Source organism: Rhopalosiphum maidis, chromosome 1 (genome assembly GCF_003676215.2).
Source record: "Rhopalosiphum maidis isolate BTI-1 chromosome 1, ASM367621v3, whole genome shotgun sequence".
Classification (NCBI taxonomy): Eukaryota; Metazoa; Arthropoda; class Insecta; order Hemiptera; family Aphididae; genus Rhopalosiphum; species Rhopalosiphum maidis.
In genome coordinates, this window is record NC_040877.1 from 36,302,461 (window position 1) to 36,322,676 (window position 20,216).

A 20,216-nucleotide genomic window follows, 5' to 3' on the forward strand; every position below is an offset into this window, starting at 1 on the left:
CGAGAGCAGGCAGAACCGGTCGACGGAGTTGTGAAGTCGGCACGAGCACATGTATTATTGTGTCATTCGCGACTTTGGACTTTTAGGGTACAGAGATCGTAGGTACACGACCGACGAAAAGTTGAAAACCGTTTTGGACAATACCGATTTATCGACTGGATTTTCGAAACCGACGACGGGCTTGGGTTTGGTTTTTTATACGTTATTGCCCACGCACACCTATTGGACAAACACTTTTATTGTTTAATTTTGAAATTCGTTTGTGAGGAGTCTTTGAACTGAGAACTGTACATTCCGTGACAAGTGTCTATTTTTCAGACTAAGATCGTACGTTTCGATATATAATCTTACCATGATTTCTAACTCTATATAACATCGGTAGGTATATACGTTTCGATCAAAATCTGTAGTCATTCGGTTTGTTCTTATATTTAACGGTAGGCATCTATATAATTAATGTATGAGCTACTTTGTACTGCGTGTAATATAAATTGTGCGCAATTGTCTTTCTATTTAATTTTATTAATCGGGCCTTCGAAGAACACGCAACACCGGAACTCAAACATGGAACCGAAACATCGGACACACCTGTGTGACAATATCAAAGGTCCCACCCAACGACCAGAGCTCATCCGCATAAATACTACAACACGATACGTCGATACGTATACACTATAAACTCGATAATAGCGTTGCAAATGTGTACCGTGTGTACGTATAATTATCCATCAGGCAGCATCATCGGGAGTTCACGGATTATATTATGTTATATTATTGGGTGAATGGCGAAAAATATAATAACAATTTTTCTTAAAATGCATCATAGTTTTATTAACATTTTACATATTATTTTCTTTTACTCTTTCAAGGTATCCCTAAATTAACGTGAACGCTTGTATCAAAGTGTATTCTAGTGAAGGCGGTGACAAATTAAAATTATATTTACGATTGACTGAAGAAAAGACTGTAACAACAGCATCACCATTGAGAAAAGAGTGTACCGATTCGAATAGGTTTCGAAGACAAACAGTTTAAGTTATAAATAATTGAAAATAACAAAAATAAAACAACTTTTCAATTAACATTATTCTATTGATAATACATTTATTTTATTTGTGATACGAATAGTGAGGGTGAGGGGTACCTAAAAAATATAAAGGATACGTATACCTTAATACCTATTACATCAGTACAAGATTTAAATAAGAATTTTTTTTTCTAACTTATAAATGAAAAAAAATAGAATAAATGTACCTATATTATATTTATAATATTATTAATACATATTGTTATAAAAATTAAATAACAGCTTGTGAATAATATATTAAATAACACAATAATATTTTCTCCCTACAAGATTTTCTGGGTTAATTTTTTTGTAAAGCATTATGTATAAGGTGCAATAAATTAATCATACTTATTATTGTCGCTGAAATATAATTTTACAAAAATCATAAAAATACGGTTTTTCAATTCTGAGAATTCTATTCAAAATGTTACTATAAAATTCACTGTACAAAATAAAACGATGATTACTAATATTACTAATTAAATATATTATATTTATTATTTACATAATACTTATTGTTATATATGTATATATATATATATATATATAATAACGCTGGATAAAATATGATAAGAGTTTAATATCTTTTTATTCTAAAGAAAACCGTAATTATTTGATTACTGGTTAGTCACCAGTGTTGAATTAATTCGACAAAAAAAAAAAACGAGATAAGAATTTTTTTGTACAAAAATAAAATAAGTAACTACTTATACACATTTATCAGTGTTCATAATCGTCTTTCATCCCATTATGTTGAGAGTTTGAGACTACGATTTAATAGGTATACTAACACACTGATACAATTGTAAACCTTGTAAGTTGTAGTATTCATTTGTTCTGTGATCGTATGGGAATGGATTATTTGAATACACTTTAGGCGTGATGTGATTTGATTCCTCATTTACGTAAGATCACTTAAACACGAACAAAGTAAATATAATTAGAGTTCCGCGGTTTATGAAAATTACAATATTATGTTCCTCCATGTTGCAAATCCGCAAACACGGTAAAGTCAACAGTTTTATAATTGTCTACTATTTTTTTTCTAAATTTATCTTATCTTAACCAAGATTTTATGCTTCGTATGCATTTTATGAACGTTCTGCACTCATATCAGAGTCATATAGCCATTGATAAGTTGGATATAGTGTAAAGAAATATTAATCAGTGCAATTATTGCGATTACTATATAAATATGTTAGATCATTAGATGGCTATGTTTTGTCGTAAAGCGTTTATTATGATGTTAATTTAGTATAGTTCTAATATTTTATGCATGCAGTAAAAATGCTTAATATGTATAAATATATTGATATTATGTGGATATTATTTATATTATTTTCCCCATTAATTTATCTTCTTTCATAATCCCCAATTCGACTATAATTATATAAAAAATAAGCTACGAGGCCATTAATATCTATTGCTAATTCAGACCCTACCTTTAAAATTTAAAATTATTATTATTTTTTATTAAAATGGTTTTGAAATTTATGTACTTTTACTACTTTTATATAAGTTTGTTATTATAACTATTATTGCTATTGCTATTTTAATCTAATTTATATAATATATAATATATGGTATATAATACCATTCTGGTTAATAGGGTTCAGCCCAATAAATATAATATGGATCAACTCAATGTATGAGTATCAGAGTACATGTACACATAAAAATGAATTCATTAATAATATCAGTATGTAATAATATGGAACAATATTATGAAACATTATATCTGGATAAATAATATTGGTAGGTATACATCATAGTCATATATCATGTTCAAATAGCATCCCAGCGATAACATTAATATAAGCGACGAATAATTTACAAGATAACATTAAATCATGTGTAATCATTTAATTACACTATATTATGTCATACTTAAATTTTTGATAAAATCGATTTAACTTATTTAATAATGGTTCATTAATTTAACAACTAAACATTAAAACACGTATGGTTTCTAAACTAAAAATGTAGAATATCTGAATATTTATTTATTTTAAAATATACTGCAGAGTTAAAGACCTCTAAATATTTATTTGATTATTTCAAAGATTTTACCAATTTTTTAAAAAATATTACTTAAATTTCTTGTCGTTTTACGTATGATCTTGTTCTATGTATTTAATTGTAATAGCTATACGTCGAAACTCTTTTGTTTTTACCAAGATTCGAGTTTACTAATAGACGGGATAAAACTTATAATATGTATAGCTAGAATTGCAATGAGTTTTTTTTCATTTCTGTTAATAACAATAAATGTTTAATAGAGATATTTTATTTCATATGGGTATTTATAATTTTATTAACATTATTAATTATTAATTATTCTATGACTTCAACTTACAGAATGAATAATACACGAATCATAAACTATAAGAGCTAAGCCATTAATACAAATCTTAACTTATTAATAGAGATATTAGTTATTAGTAATGTTCTAATAATATGTTAAAATATTAATTGTTTGATCATAGTATTATACAATTATAATTTTAAATAATTTTTCGTAAGGTTAGGTTGGTAATTAATTAGTAAAGCTAATATTAATTGATTTTATATATTTGTTTATTCAGTTATTATAATCAAAATCACTGTTATAAATGTAATATATTTTAAAATATCTAATGTTATAAATCAGCACCTAAAAAATAAATTTCCTTTAGATATTATGTGCTAATTAAAAAGAAAGTAATAATAATAGATGTTTTATTAGATTCAACAATTTCACAATTTTTTAGCAGCTTATAAAATTATAACATTATAGTGGTTATATAAATAGTATATAGTATATAAATTATTGCACAAACTCAAATAAATAAATTACAGCTAAATCAAATCACCAACATATTAGTTACTCTGTTTACAGTGTTAAACCGCTTATATTTATAAAAATACTATTAGTCCAATGAAGCAATGAGTGTCAAGTTTTCTATTACGATTACGGTTTCAAGTAAACTCAAGGCCAAACTAGCCATTTTTACGTAATTTACATCTTGATTTACCAAAGTTTTAGTTTATTTAAATAAAATTACGTTGTAAATTGCAATAATAGTAATAATAAAGTATGAATGTTTTTAACTGATAAAAATGTTCTAATATAATTTAAATAATCCCACAATATAGATAAACTAGCAAGAGAAAATAATATATTCTCACTTAATAGAACTATTTCTTTATGATGAGATTGCATTACCTAATATAGTATACTAACATAATCTTCATTGAACATTTTAATAAAATTGTATTATTACGAGTCATGTCATCATCATCATAATTAAATACTATAATATGTACTTACAAGTTGTAAATAATAAATTTTTAATTATTATTTAGATAAATATTTTTTATACCTATCACTATAAATTTAAAATATATTAAGTTTATATTTTTGGATTTCAAATTTTTTATTTTCAAAGTCACTTTAAAATATTTAAATATGATATATATATATATACATACTTGGTATTATACGGAGCAAAGTTTTGACGAGGTACCCCAATGTTGCAAGTAGCAAGTAATAAAACACCGAAAGTTGATTTTGATTCCTCTCATATAAATTTAAATAAAACAATTTGTTGAATTGAATATTGATAATTTCAGTACTTTTTTGGATGACAGGGGAATACAAAGTTTTCGATATGTTGAGTCGTTGAGTGCATATTTAATAGCAGTCTCAATTTTTAATGGCCCCTTAAACATGATACTTAAGTATTATAATATCTTACTGATATAAGATAATTCGTTAGCTAACTACTGTGATTCATAGTTTGTTGTAAGGATAAAGCGATTTATGTATTTTTGAATTATTCATATCAAATAAACAAGATTAAATGTTCAAAGATTGTATTATGTATGTTTAATAGAACTTTTATATTATAATCTGATGCTTTATAAAGAACAAATAGCATAGGTATATTTTAATTATATTTATAGAGCAAGCAATAAAACAATTAAATTATCCATTTTTTGATATTTTTGAATTGTTTTAAATATTTTTATTTAAAAATATTATATAATACAATAATTGTACAAACACATAATAAAAAGCGGGTAAATAGGTACTGCTCTGATGTATAGTAGGTGTCAAATATGAATTGAATTGAGTAAATTGAGTAGTCACTGTTTGTAATGGATATGATAAATAATTGCATACGAAAAACGATTATAAACAGAGATTATCAATGCATATATATATATATATCAGTTTATATTATTATATTTATATTGCTATTATAGTAATTTATTTTACAATTAGTAATATGGTAGATTGAAATAATATTTACCGAGCACATCGCGTTTGTTGTAGTATAAATTATTTTATTATTATATTATATCTATACATACATCATCATTATTCGTTATTCACTTTTAAATCAATGCCGATTTACAGTGGAACGATGAGAATAGCTTGAAATTAATCTAAATATTTTGAAAATATTATTGTGTATATCAAATATAATACATACACATATAGCACAAATAAGCCAACATATTTTGAAAATTATGGTGTCTCTTGTAAATACTAATACCTGCTTATAATGAATATCTTGTGCATTTTAAGTCTCTAATTGTATTATTTGTATCTATAGTTATCAAATTGGGGATTAAAACAAAAAGCAATATCGATTTTATTGAAAACTGATTTTGCATAAACATTTCTAAATTTTCTTAATTTTCGTCTCTCCCTAATATTTTGTAAATTACTGAAAATAGTTTATTTTTGATCAACCAAATTGTTAATTAGATCTAATTTTATTGTAAAAACCACTCTCAGAGTACTACTCCAAAAGGTATTAGCAGACAAAAAAAAACACACATAATTATAAAAATATCAATATATTCATCGCTCAGCTTAAAATTTAAAATCATAATAAACACATTATATTACAATATAAAATATATTATTTATATATACTACATAGTAATATAAGTCTTCTAATTCCGATAACATTTAACACAATACTTAATTTAATATTTCAAACTTAGAGTTTGTAAATATTTATATACACATTATATATTTTAATAAAATAAAATTGAATAAATAGAAAATTATTTTAAATGTATCAGCGCTATTGTATAAGCTTTATAATTTTTCTATATCATATAAAATCTATTTATAATTAAATGTGATATTAACACAAAACTATTATAAATGCAATTCGCCATGTATATATTATAAGAATGATAATTCAGAGTAAATTTATACATTTTTATACAATATTATAAATATATTTTTATTTATCATTAATCATGTTATATAATATGTACATTTTTCCACGTGTTCTAATCGTCGATCAATTTTTATTGTACGTATTAAGTAATTACTTATAGTTAATTAATTCTAAACTGATTTGATAAGTACGCATATATAAACTATATAGTATAATATTATATTATCATATTATGTTTGTAATATAAAAATAGTCATAATTTGCACCATACGTAGCTAAATCTGTATCGATAAGAGTAGGATATTTTTTTTTTTAAGCACAAGTGTAAGTACCTAGTTATGCTATTATTACGTACACTAGATTAAGTGTCATTTCCTCTTTAATCCTCATTGTAATCTAGTTTATATACTTGGGTACAAGGTTATTGGTGTCTTGAGCTTATAGTGTTTATAATTTATAGCACATATAGCTTATAGTTTAAATATGAATTTGTTTGAAGTTTTACTCATTTGTAATAAAATATTTTTTTTAAAACTGAGATTTGAATTTTATTCTTTATTTACTTGTTTTTTACATTCGTTTTATGTAAGAAAGATATTATATATTCATCAGTAAGACGAAATTAAATAGTACCTAAGACGATTGTTGCATTGTTAAAAGTATATGTACCTATTGTACCTATATAGTACTATTGGTGGTTTAAAATAATCATGGAAATACTACTAATATATTTGTTTCACTCTAACAGTATATTCAATAAAAATCTTCAGTAAACAGATTTAATATACACGTTCAAATGTGTAAAATAAAAAAACACGAATCTAAATAATGTACATAGCAAGTTATCGGTTCGAAAAAGAGCGAAATATTTATAGATCTATTTAAACATTAATACTCCAATAGTGGATTACAACTTTTGAATGGTCATACATAATTTATAACTATAATAGTATAACGAATTGCATAGTATTAGTATGTTTACATTTTTCGTATAATGTTAAAAACATTATTGAATCTATTCTAAAAAACAAATAGTGCTTTAATTTGTATGTTTTTTATAATGCAGTGCTAAAGTAAACTATAACAAATAATACCTTAAGCTTTAAATACTTAAAATCATTTACTTGTCTATTTTTATAAATGTAAATCATATAAGAAACAATAAAAACAAAAAATTTACGAAAGTTTTGTATTCTTATTGGTTTTAATATGATAATAAAATTCTAATAAATGGAGATATTTTATGAGTTGAATAGTGTTTTTTGTGTCTATTGATAGAACTTAGAAGATGATGAGGATAATTGAGTTTGTTTCCTATCATTATATAGCATTTAAGTTTATATTTATATTACTATGAATAAAGAGAATTATCATAATACCTATCAGAAGCTGATAAAAATGCTATTTTCGTAGAATACTAACTAAAATTGTATATATCTTATAAGTACACTTTTGTTCGAATAAAAAAAATTAAATACACTAGATTAATAACTGTTTCATGTTTAACAAGAGGTTGCTTATTTTGGCAATACCAAATATTAAAAAATTTAAAAAACTAAAAATATATTAACTTACATCAAATTCTATAAGAAATTCCCAATTGACTGGCACAATTTTGATTTTAAAATATTATACGTTAATATCAAATCAGCTAGGTACCCTTTGAAACTAAAATATTACAATTTATAATTAAATGTGGAAAATTTTTTAGAGTTCAACAATATTTTTATTATTCTTTATCTTTACTAATAATCATCACACATCAAAGTAACATAATTTTATATATATAATACATGTTACATATTTTTTTTAATAAATTATATTCATTTATCCGTGTTTTATATTTATTCCTTGAATTAACTTTATTGTGTTAAAATGTATTGTTTGTTTACACTCACGTAAACTGACGATTTACTTTTAGTAAATCTATTTAAACCATTTTATTATTTTCTAATTAACAAAATATAATATTAAGTGCCAATAAAAACAATATTTTTGCTTTAATAAATATTTTATTTTGACTTATATTATATTATAATTAACTTGTTTTAACTATACCTATTACAAAAATAGCTTATAATTTATGTGATAAAACTATTGATTTTATTTTTAAATGATAACTTAAAAATTATATATAAATATAAAATAATACATCCCAATGGCCACTGTTGATAATGGCGTAATATTCATTATTAATAAATAATAATAACAGTGATATATATATAGGTACCCGTTATACAATTTTATCAGAGATAAAATATTATTTTATCGATCTTAACTATGCGTTTATTCTAATTTAAATGTATTTAAATGAAAAGATTATATATTTTGCTATAATTAAAGGATAAAAAAAAATTCGTTCTAGAAAAACATAATAGTAATTTTGGAAAGTATAAGTCACAAGGCTCTCATGGCCTCTTCTCTTTTAATATATAAAAAAAATAAATAAATTTTTTACTGAAAATTCTATACAGTATTGGTCAAGTTATCATCATGAATCAAATAAGACTATTAGGTTTTACGAATCAAAAAATGTTCTACAATTTATATCTTATTTATTCAATTTGTGCTTAAAACTTTGTACTATCTTTATTGTGTCCACCTTTTTGTTTTTAAGTAAATTGTTTTTATAAAGACACTGTTCCTGAAAAAGTACACAATAACAGTTTACACAATTTCAGACCATTTCACTCTAACCCAGATAACTTCGATACAAGGAAAACCTATTAGATTACTCGACTGAAGATTAATGATCTTTTTGTAAACTTTATGCAGTATGGGTAAATATTTCATTCTTGCTAACGTTAACGATACTTAAATACATACCGATGTGGAGACGAAATAAAATAAAACTTTTTTATTGCATAAAATTATAATAAACGTTAAAGTTACAATTTAAGAAAATCATTTTCGATATCCAAATAATAAAATATTTTTATTTAGCGTATAAATCGTATAATATAAGTTTTTTCATAAATGAGAACATAAGAATATAACTTTAAACGTTTTCGGAGACGATTCCAGCAGACGTTTATACACATCAGCATATAATATAGTAGGTGAACGACAATAGTATCCATATACATATTATATACATATTTTTATTACCCATGTCTGGATCTTGAGTACCATTATCTCGCGTAAACCTAATGCATCAAAATTATTCAATGCTTCGATGGCAATACATGGTAGTAATATAATATGTATTGGCTACACATTGCAAGCACAAAATAGAAAAATAAAATATGCGCATTATACGCAATAGTTTGGCAGAAAAATATCATGTATATTGCCAAATACAGGGCCTAATTATTATTTAATTATATTTAAAGTTTATATGAATTATATTTAATATTTATATTTCATACGCATTTAAAGAAGTTGAATCTTTCCATAGATATCTATCACAAAAATAAACCGTTATTATCAAAATACTTACCTATTTTTTTTGAAGAATCTCTAGAAAAAAATGCACTAATACATATTTTAATTTTAATTTATTTATTCTAAGTGAATCTTAGGCATACATTTATTTATCTTATAATTATATGTAATATTTGTTGTCTATCATATAGCCTTTAGCAGCGAATACTTCAACTTTTATTGAGGTTTTTGGTAGAAAGTTAAACCAGGTTGGTAATTTATGGTGTCAAAAGTAAAAAATTGCTAGTATTTCTTAAAATACCAGGAAAAAAATGTAAAACCAGTATTCTACAAAACCAATTTCGTTTAATTTTATTATTATTAAAAATTGATTAACCAAAGTGACTGAAATTTTCACTGAATATTTATGTATGAATTTTCTAAACATATACTATTTATAATTTTATAATATTTTGGCTATATTTGTGCCAACTAAAGACATTTTAAATTTTCGAATTATTTAAGCTTATATGAATGTATTGATTTTACAAAAAAATATGTTTTTTCTTTCCATGTATACAATATGTAGTCAAAAAATCTTCAATAATCAACTTTGAAAGTTATTTTGGATAGAAAATCTGAACTAATTTGTACTTTAGAGAGCCCAAAATTTCCAACCAGAACTTATTTTTATAATCGAAAAAAAGCAAACAAAAATTAAGGAAAACAGGAATTTTAACGCAAATCCAATATTATTGTTAAAATAATTTTTTTATAAGCATGGTTACCTTAACACTTACGTTTATTATTATATGTAGATTCATTTTAAGAATAAAATTAATTTATTCACATTGTTTTAAGGATCGTTATGGTTGTCTTGGCTTAAAAGTTAATAACTATAATAGTTATAATAATTAAATAGGTATTAATGATATAATAAATGCAATGTGTTCGGCAAAAATAAAATACATTTACTGTAATTCTGGTTTTTTATCATTTAAATTTTAAAATTAATTTATTGATAAATAAAATAGAGTCTCTAATATATGTAAAAAAAAAAAAATAATATTGCGAAATTATATTAAATAAAAATACATGACTTTTTTTCATCAAAACTCTTTGATGAAGAAGTTTTTCTCCCTTACTTAGACTTATTTTTGTATAACTTTTCATTTTTTTAATGTTTCAAACTAATGATTATAGATAAGAATAGTATAACATTATAATTTATGATGTGTGAATTATATCCAAATCAATAATATTCAATTGATGAATATTTATTTTGTTTTTGTATAAAAGTACAGTTTACTCTCGATTATCCGCGGAATATGATGGCAGGGCTTCCACGGATAAGAGAATTTCGCGGATAATCCACAAAATTAAAACTACGAATCAAACGTATCAATAATTACCAAAAAGTATTAATATGTATTAAACAAGCGTATTGTATTTTATGTCGTTATCGAGTAATCAGTTATCACAACCCAATTAAACCGATATAATGATGTACAATGTACAGATACACATATTTTTTGTATACATATATGTATGTAGATGATTCCACGGAAGACGATGGATAGTCCGCTCGTGGATAATTGAGAGTACACTGTATGTTAAAAATTAAACAAGATTACAAACCTTGAGATGTAACGTTCTTTGGACAGCGTATTCACATGCAATGTATTAAGGCAAACAACAAGAGTGCGTGGGTGTGGTGCACAAATTGTATTACGTTTACATACAAAGGCATGAACGTAGAAATCATTCCTACGTTAATAATAGTAATATACTAATATATAAAAGAAAAGTAATCATAATAATTAAAAGGAATAGTCATAAACACATAAACAATATTCCCTTTCCTTAAAAAATTACTGCGGGGTTTCTTGAAAAAAACGATAAATCTCGACAAATATTTTTTTTATCCACATGATATAAGAGAATAGGTTATTATTCTGTTGTATGATTAAATCAAAGGGAAGAATATATCGGCGTCTACGGTTTTTTATTATACGTAAAATATTGCATGAACATGCTTTGATTATTATAATATATATCATTTAATTGAAAAGCAATATAACAATATATTATAATATACTTAGATACATTTTGGCTGGAGTATTTGGGTAATGTTTGCTTCGTATACATCATTGTGTAATTTAATTATTTATACGGGCGAATACACAAAGTTTTCAGTAAACTTTAGTCGCGTGCGTGGTCCAGAGGTCATTTTGACCTTCTCCTATGACATTAAAACACCCTGGGGGTTGTTCAACATATTATACTCCCCTAATGTAAGAATGACATGGCCGAAAATACTACCCATAATCATAATAGCTATGTATAGGTGTAGTGCCTATATTATTATTTCTACAATAATATATTATTCCCACAATAATTGTACACTGTAGCGTTGTGAAGAAATAATATTATCTGGCGAATCCTACACTCGCTCGTGTATATATATTATATAGGCTATATACTTTGACACAAACTATATACATATATCACACATATATACCGCCGTTGTGAATTCGAGTATTTCATTCGAAATAAATATAATATACGCGTTGTCAAAACGGCTTCCGGTTCCAAATACTTTGCTGAGCATCACTCACAGAACTCGGCATAGAAAAGTTTTTGCATCGTTCACATCGCGCATGCAAATCATTTTATAAAAACAATATTTTATAACAGTATTATTATTGTGATGTAGTTTGCAATTTAAGTGCATTGTATGTTATCGTCATAATTATACGCGCAGAATGAGTTAGGAAAATGTCAATCGAACGAGAGAAAAAAATATTTACTATTATCTCAAAACGAGATACTAGTATACGCAATAATCAAAAAAATGAAACACTGTATATTTTATGTTTAAATACGTTTATGGGGCGTGCAGTCTATCTTAGATATTTAGTATTGTTAAAAAAAAGCCCTATTTCGAAAAACAATTTGTATCTACTTATAACATCTCGTTAGCCCGCGGACCATAATTTATATTGAGAAATAGAAGACATTCTTATAAGTAACGAGATATTCGGTAGCGGCGAAACAACTTTAAATATGTAAATATAATAAATATTTTATCATCATACTGATATTTTAATCGAAATAAATATTATATTTTATCGCACTTTGTCCAGAGAAAAACACGTTATATTTAATTTTCGTTTAGTAATTTTACAGCAAAGATTATGTACATAATTATGTGTGTTTTGCAGTCATTGAACTTTTCCAAACGATTATGGTAAACATGGAAGCTTTATTATCTCGTCTGATAAAACAAATCCAACTTCGATTAAATGTCTTATTTTACTATACATATAAATCCTTCATCATTAAGTCAATAATAACTAAATATTATGAACTATAAAGGATCGCATTAAAAAGTTACTGCAAACAAAATATGTATACACGCATATTTAGTTTAACAATTAATTTTTTTTTTTTAATGTGTTGATTTTATGTATCGTAAATTATAAATAGATTCTATTTATTTATAGAACTAGTTTAGTAGCACTGAAATAATCAATACAGATTTTAATATTTAACCCATTGTAGTTATAGTATTACAAAATATCTTAACTATATTTGACAGTTTTTTAACATTTTGCCTTTATTCAAACATTATGATGTGGAAATATACCGTATTCAAGTTGAAATGATGTATAACAAAGTATCTACTTTATTGTTATTAAAAAGTAGCACATATGTTTATTTCAAATTCAATTTTTTTATATTAAAGAATAAAATATTAAGATTACCTAAATTATAGTTATAATTGTATGGTCCTGATAAGATACGGAATGTTTAAAATAACAACGAAATTTTAAAGAAAGTAATTTTTAAGCAATCAATTTTTATAATTTTGAATTTTGAAATATCTACTAAAATTAATAAAGAATATTAAATTTAATTGCATTTATATATTAAACACTGAAAATAATTTTGATTTACCTACTGTATATTATGTACATGAATATTGAAATACTAAGTTTAAGCTATAACTTAAAAAAGCGAAATATCTTTTACAAATTACTCATAAGAAGAATAAGTTAATTTTTTCCAAAGATACTATACTATTATACTTACTATTTCTAATTTATGTTAAATCTATTCATAAACTATGTTAGTGTTTACACAAAATAACTTATCTTGGATAGTGGACAACCGTCAATTTTCGTTTATAGTAGTGATAGATTGGAACGCTTGAATAGTACAATTTGAGGATGGCTTTGCTCAACAATAAATTAAAATCAAATAATGTACCTATACAGGATACAGGATTTAAAAGAGATTTGAGTATAACGAGTTTTGTTTGAATTGAAAGTTTTGATTTTATTATTTGACGAATGTGATCAGTTGTTGAGGATTTGTCTTTTTTATTTATTGTGAGCATCAGCCTAAAACCTAAAGCCGCTTTTTTTGGTACCGAGTTATATTTAATTTCCAAAAATCTTGTTATTGGAATTTCTAGAATTTCAGATGGGACTGTAATATATTCAACGTAAACTATATATACCTATAGGTACTATATATTCTACAAATTTCTTTGGATTTATTTTGATTCGGAACTTGGATGACCAGCTGTCAATTAAATTTAAATACATTTATAGTACCTAATAGCTAGAGGTTTACACTTAATTAAGAGTAAAATTATATTGATTAATATAAATTTGACTATTTTTTTTTTACAAAATAAATTAAACTTTACTGCTTATAAATGTTTGTAAAAATTATATTTCTTAAGATATAGGGACCACAAAATCTCTAAATACTTACATCCTTAAAAAATATATCATATATAAAAATAAACTAATCTATTTTCAGCTACCATTTTAATTTATTCATTTTCAGTTTAATAAACTATTTGTATAAAACTTCTTAAATATTTATAATAATTGAAAGTGTTTTTTGAAATAACATACCTGCTTAGAATGTAAGTGGTTTAAACTTTGTACTTATATCAACTTGTATTTTTTTTTTTTATGAAATATTTATGTATTTATAGATAAATAGAAATTTTTAAAACAATGTTATACTTTGTAAAAAGTTAAAAGTTGAATGAGTATAAACAAAGAGTAATATTATGGTAATATTTTGTAGGTTAGATTTTTTTGCTACCTTATACAATATGTAACAAATGTATAAAAAAAATTGTAAAATGTGATTTACGTTTGTCTGAAAAAAAAGTTTGAAGCCATAACGTTAAAAAGTTCTTATAGATAGTAAAATCTTTCAGGCACAATATAGTATATATAGCCTTTGTGGTGTGAATAGTTGTTGGAGTAATAAAAATGACCCTATGGTACATTTGAAAGGGATGTTGTGTCGACAGTGGGTAATGGTTAGATAGAGGAGGGGGTGGTACGTTTATCGGAAACACATTTCGGACATATCGTGTGGCGCGGGAAATAGGCACAGCGAGAAAGAAAGGAGTTGTTGAAAGATTTGTGGGTCAAGTATGGCCGTTGTAGCACATCGATTCATCTCCGATGGGAACAAAAACTGTTCTCCCTCATACGGTTTCCTGAGAGAAGAACGAAAAAAATTCCAGATATCTAGTGACGGTGCAATTCTTTTATGAGACGGATTTTAGGGTTCGATAAAAGCTGAGTTCCTGTACAAGATATTTTCAACGATACAATTATTCTTACTTACAAAATCCTGACTAAAATTTGATTGAATTTTAAAACTATTAAGTAAAAAACTATTTTCCATCATATCGATCTACAAGTTTAATACCACATAATTATTTCACAAAAATACTATAAGATATAAGTACGTATTTATTTTTATTTTTTTTATTAACTTCAATACTGTCATGTAATTTAATTTTGTCTTGTTTATTTCATACAGCGTACCTATGTATACGTAATAGTTTTATAAACTTAATATGTTTATGATAATACAATACAAATATGTTTTCAAATAAACGTTTTTTTTTAATAATTCATTTAAATAACATATTATTAATAATATCAAGCATTTACTGACGATTTTGCACATATTTTTGGAAATTTTTAAAACTAAAAAAATGCATTCATGAAAAATATATATATTTATATTTTATAAGTTTCTATTAAAAAACATAATATTAATCAAAATCTAATAGAAGTTAGGTTAAATAATATCCAAATCGTTTTACATAATTTAGTAGATAGAAAAACTCAAAATACAATGTAAAAATTAATTAATACGAGGACTTTGTACTACCTACCTATAGTTGCACCTATTTATTCAATCAAGTTTTGTACTGTTACAAATATAAGGTCACCACCTACTCACAAATCACTACTACAACTCAAATACTTATTAGTTATTAGATTTAAAGGAACCATAGTTACACATATATCACATTATGTGCATTAATAATATGTTATATGTATAGAACAAAGCTATAAGCAAATAGTGTATTATTACTTCATTACGGATTTATTGATAAAATAGATGTTAATTTTTTTTACGCTTTTCGGATTTGGGATTAGTGTTATATCAAAACATATTTACCAATCAAATCACAATGATTATATACATATATAATAGTGTGTTGTCATAAGATAAAAAAATTAAACACTTGAATGTCACTTGATCTCTTGTATAATATATGAATTAAAACTGGTTATGTTGTGCGGTTTTATACATATTATCTTTAATCGTAAAAAAATCGATAGAAATCGTTGTATACAAGACTATAAAACATAACCGAGAGCCTTTGGAATTTCAGTAACCTAACGTATTGCAAAGCACGTACATAAACTTTTGTAAACCAAATTATAGGTACCTACATTTTCGACTTGCGTGCAACCGCATGCGAAAATATCGATTCAACGACTACCTCTAGTATTCAACCCTTCTGGGACATTCCATGTTGATTTTTGTTGTTTTAAACAAACGTGATTTATTTATCCTGTAAAATTGATTTTCCAGCATATTTACCTCATTCGTATACGCCTCTATCACCTTTGATTTATCTAAAACTATTTATATATAGGTACTACCAGCTTTACCCAAACAGTTAAACTGCAATAATGTCCGAGTAAATGCTATATGGTCATTTTATTCACTTATAGAAACTATTTGGAAAAGCGTTATTTTCTTTAATACGTTTGTATTTAAGTATTTTAAATCAATATTAAATTAGGTAAATATATTAATCTTAAATATAATTTATATTATCGTCTAATGAACGTTGATCCGCTTACAAACAAGATGAATTAATTCACCGATATAATACCCCATTACGTATACGCGTATGAAGATAAATTTATATATTTATCAGTAATGGTAATACGGTCTACGTTATTCCATAATAAACCATACAGATGGTCGGTTTATTCGATAAATGTTTTTATTTGCTGCAGAAATTGAGAAATGTAATACTTCTTATTTAATGCTATAGCGTTATTAGACCTTAGACGTTTAGCTGGTATAATTTAAATTCTCAATAGGGTTTCCTCCTTCTATAATTCCTTTAGAATAATAAAAGACTACTGCAATGAAACACTTCAAAACTGACCTACTTATTTCTTGGGCGTATTTTCAATTAATAAAAATTATATAAAATATTTTCATTACCTAGATCTCTTTTTGAAAATAGGAAGAATAAATGTTTGCGTTAAATCAATTGTTTACTATAAGTCTGTAACAAAAAGACGCAAGTTTTATTTTTCCTGTATACAAAATGGATTTCCACAAAACTATTTATTTGTTTGATAGGTTTTAGTTAATAGGAAAATAAAATTGTGTAAATTATTTTATGAAACCATATAAATAAAATTAACTAGGAATTAAATTAATTACAACAATCAATTGTTTTAAATGATATACGTATCAGAAACTACTTTTTTAATTTTATAATATTGTAGTGTTCAATTAATTAATTTTAAACCACAAAAATGTTTTTTTTTCCGTTAAATATCTTAATAGTTAAATTAAAAATAATAAACCAACTAATGCAGTTGAGTGATACACTTTTATTCGCTTGTGTATTTATAGTGGTATTTCAAAAATGTAAACGGCGAATTTATTCTATTTCCATAATATTAAATTACACTTCATGGATAATTTACTTATCAGAATAAAAATAAAGTATTTGTATACATAAAAAAAAATGATAAAATATATATTTGTAGTGTATATATAATGTATATACATACAAAATACGTAAACGTATTCGTAGTTTTAGAATATCTACATATTACATAATATTATAAAAGCAATTACTTATGTTAAGTTCTAAGTTTCTATAGTTTTTGTTTTTTAATTTATAATCTAGGTTAATAGTTTCTAAAATACATTTTAATGCTATAAAATTAATGTTACAACTTACAACATGATAAAGATAAATGATTTGTATTTATACTTTAATTTTAATAGAAATCTAATTATATCGATGTTTAATACAAAATATTCTATAACAATGAAAAAAATATACCTGTTTTATTTTTTTTACTATAATTTCAGTATAATAACTACATTTTTAATGTAATAAAAACGAATATTACATCATTTCGTGTAATTTAAAAGCGTATAAACACAAATACAAAAATAATTAAATAATATCGACTAAAATATACAATATAAGAATGTAATTAATTTGGATAAATGGATAAAAATATAATATAAATTATAAAATAACTATTGCAAACCAGTAATAATATGTAAATTAAATACTAAACACTAATTATGTTGAATAAATAAATTAAATATGTTGCTGTAGTATATTTTACTAAAATAGCAAAAATTAAATGATACATTTGTTTTCGCTGATCGTGAAAAATATAGTTATTTCAGTATTATATTTATTATATAATATAATATTATCAATAAGATAACCAAGACACATTTTACACAATAGTTCAGTAACACGTTTTGCGATAAAACATATAATTTAAATTAAAAGAATAACCTTCAACATTTCACTGTTATAAATATAAATAACTAAATGAGTGAACAATTAAACGGGACAGTCAGCTGAGTAAAGTTGGTAAAGAAATAACACGCTATGTATACGATAATTCTCTCTGTATTATGAGATCTTGATATAGAGTTTCATGAACAAATTTGTTTGGAACTATGCGAAACGCATATTAAAATAATCGTTTAAGTTTCCAACTGAACTACATAACATTAAACGTCAGCCGGAAAAACGTACAATGTGATAATACACCGTATAGAGCGAAGGGTGAATACATATTACAAATATTGTACGTAATACATATACCTAGGTACAAGATGACTATTTTGTTAAGTTAAACAAATTTAGGTTCTTCGGTTTTATGAGCAAACAGTGAATTATTTATAGAATTTTTAAAATAAAATATAAAAACGTTTTATGAAAGTAAAACGTTAACTATACATCAGCCAACTGCAAAATAAATAAAGAACTTAAAGTATACGTAGGTACATTTATATTTTTTATTTCACTTGTAGTCTGTAGATACATTTTATAGAATCCTCAATTTCTTACAAAATTATACTCACTGCTGCTACTGTTTTTACACTAACAAAAATTATCTTTTTTTAATCACTATATACACTATCCTCGACTTAAATCCCTAAAATTATTTACATTTATTTTCACAATGGCCATAAAATAAAGACACGTCAATTACGAATTTAAAACGAAATCGGGACTGTTAACGCAATCAAAAGCAATTAAAAACGCTATCAGCTGTGATTATATATACATAGGGATTTTACTTTCATATTAACATAATGAAAGATATCCTTTGTATTTAATACATTTTTAAAATATACAATATAATGCGTAAAGATGTATTTACCCAGTATCGTTATCATATATATACATTATTTACGTGTACAGAAACGCAATTATAAACGGCTAGTTTTTTTCCCAGGGGTGTCAGATACTATATTTTAGGTCATCTAAATGGAAAAATAATGCTGAGGGGTTTCGAATTTCACGGCAACTCAAAAGATATGGCCACCATCGGGCATTCCCCTGGAGAGCTTTAACGTGGTTAAGCACTTATTAAACGACTGTATATAACTTGAGTGGGCCGTGGACGAAACAATTTCTGCTGCCCCTCATAGCAGGGGTCTTCGAAATACACAAGTTATTATTTACTATAAATGATTTGAGATTCGACAACATTAGATATAACAGGGAAACCCATAAAATTCGATTGGAATATACTGTGTAATTCGTGTATAGTTGAGTTTAAATGATATATTATTTTGCAGGCTTGAGTTAGCGAGAAAAAACTCATACCTACAATCCTACATACTATACCTGATTTGTTTTGAAAGTTACCTTTGATGAATTTTAATCACTCATCCATATCAATTCAACTAGTTGTAAAATTAAAATATTTTATTATAATTAACTCACAACAGCATATTGGACAACAGTTACAACATTTTCACTTTTAATAAAAAATAATTTTATTAGACGTTCTAAAATATATTTTATTTATTAACGTAACTAGTTTTTTGATGGTTCAAATAACATAATATAATTATAAAATATTTAAAGCAATTTTTCAGAATATTATGATGTATATCGCGTAATTTTAAATCTCTAAAAACAGATATCAAATATTGAACGACATTAAGATTAATAATATCTTCTA

General features: G+C 24.7%; 1 protein-coding gene across 1 annotated transcript in view; it reads left to right on the forward strand.

Moving 5' to 3' along the window:
• LOC113558381 overlaps positions 1-20,216 on the forward strand; it is a 194,800-nt gene that overhangs the window by 64,623 nt on the left and 109,961 nt on the right. The gene's annotated exons all lie outside the window — the stretch shown is intronic.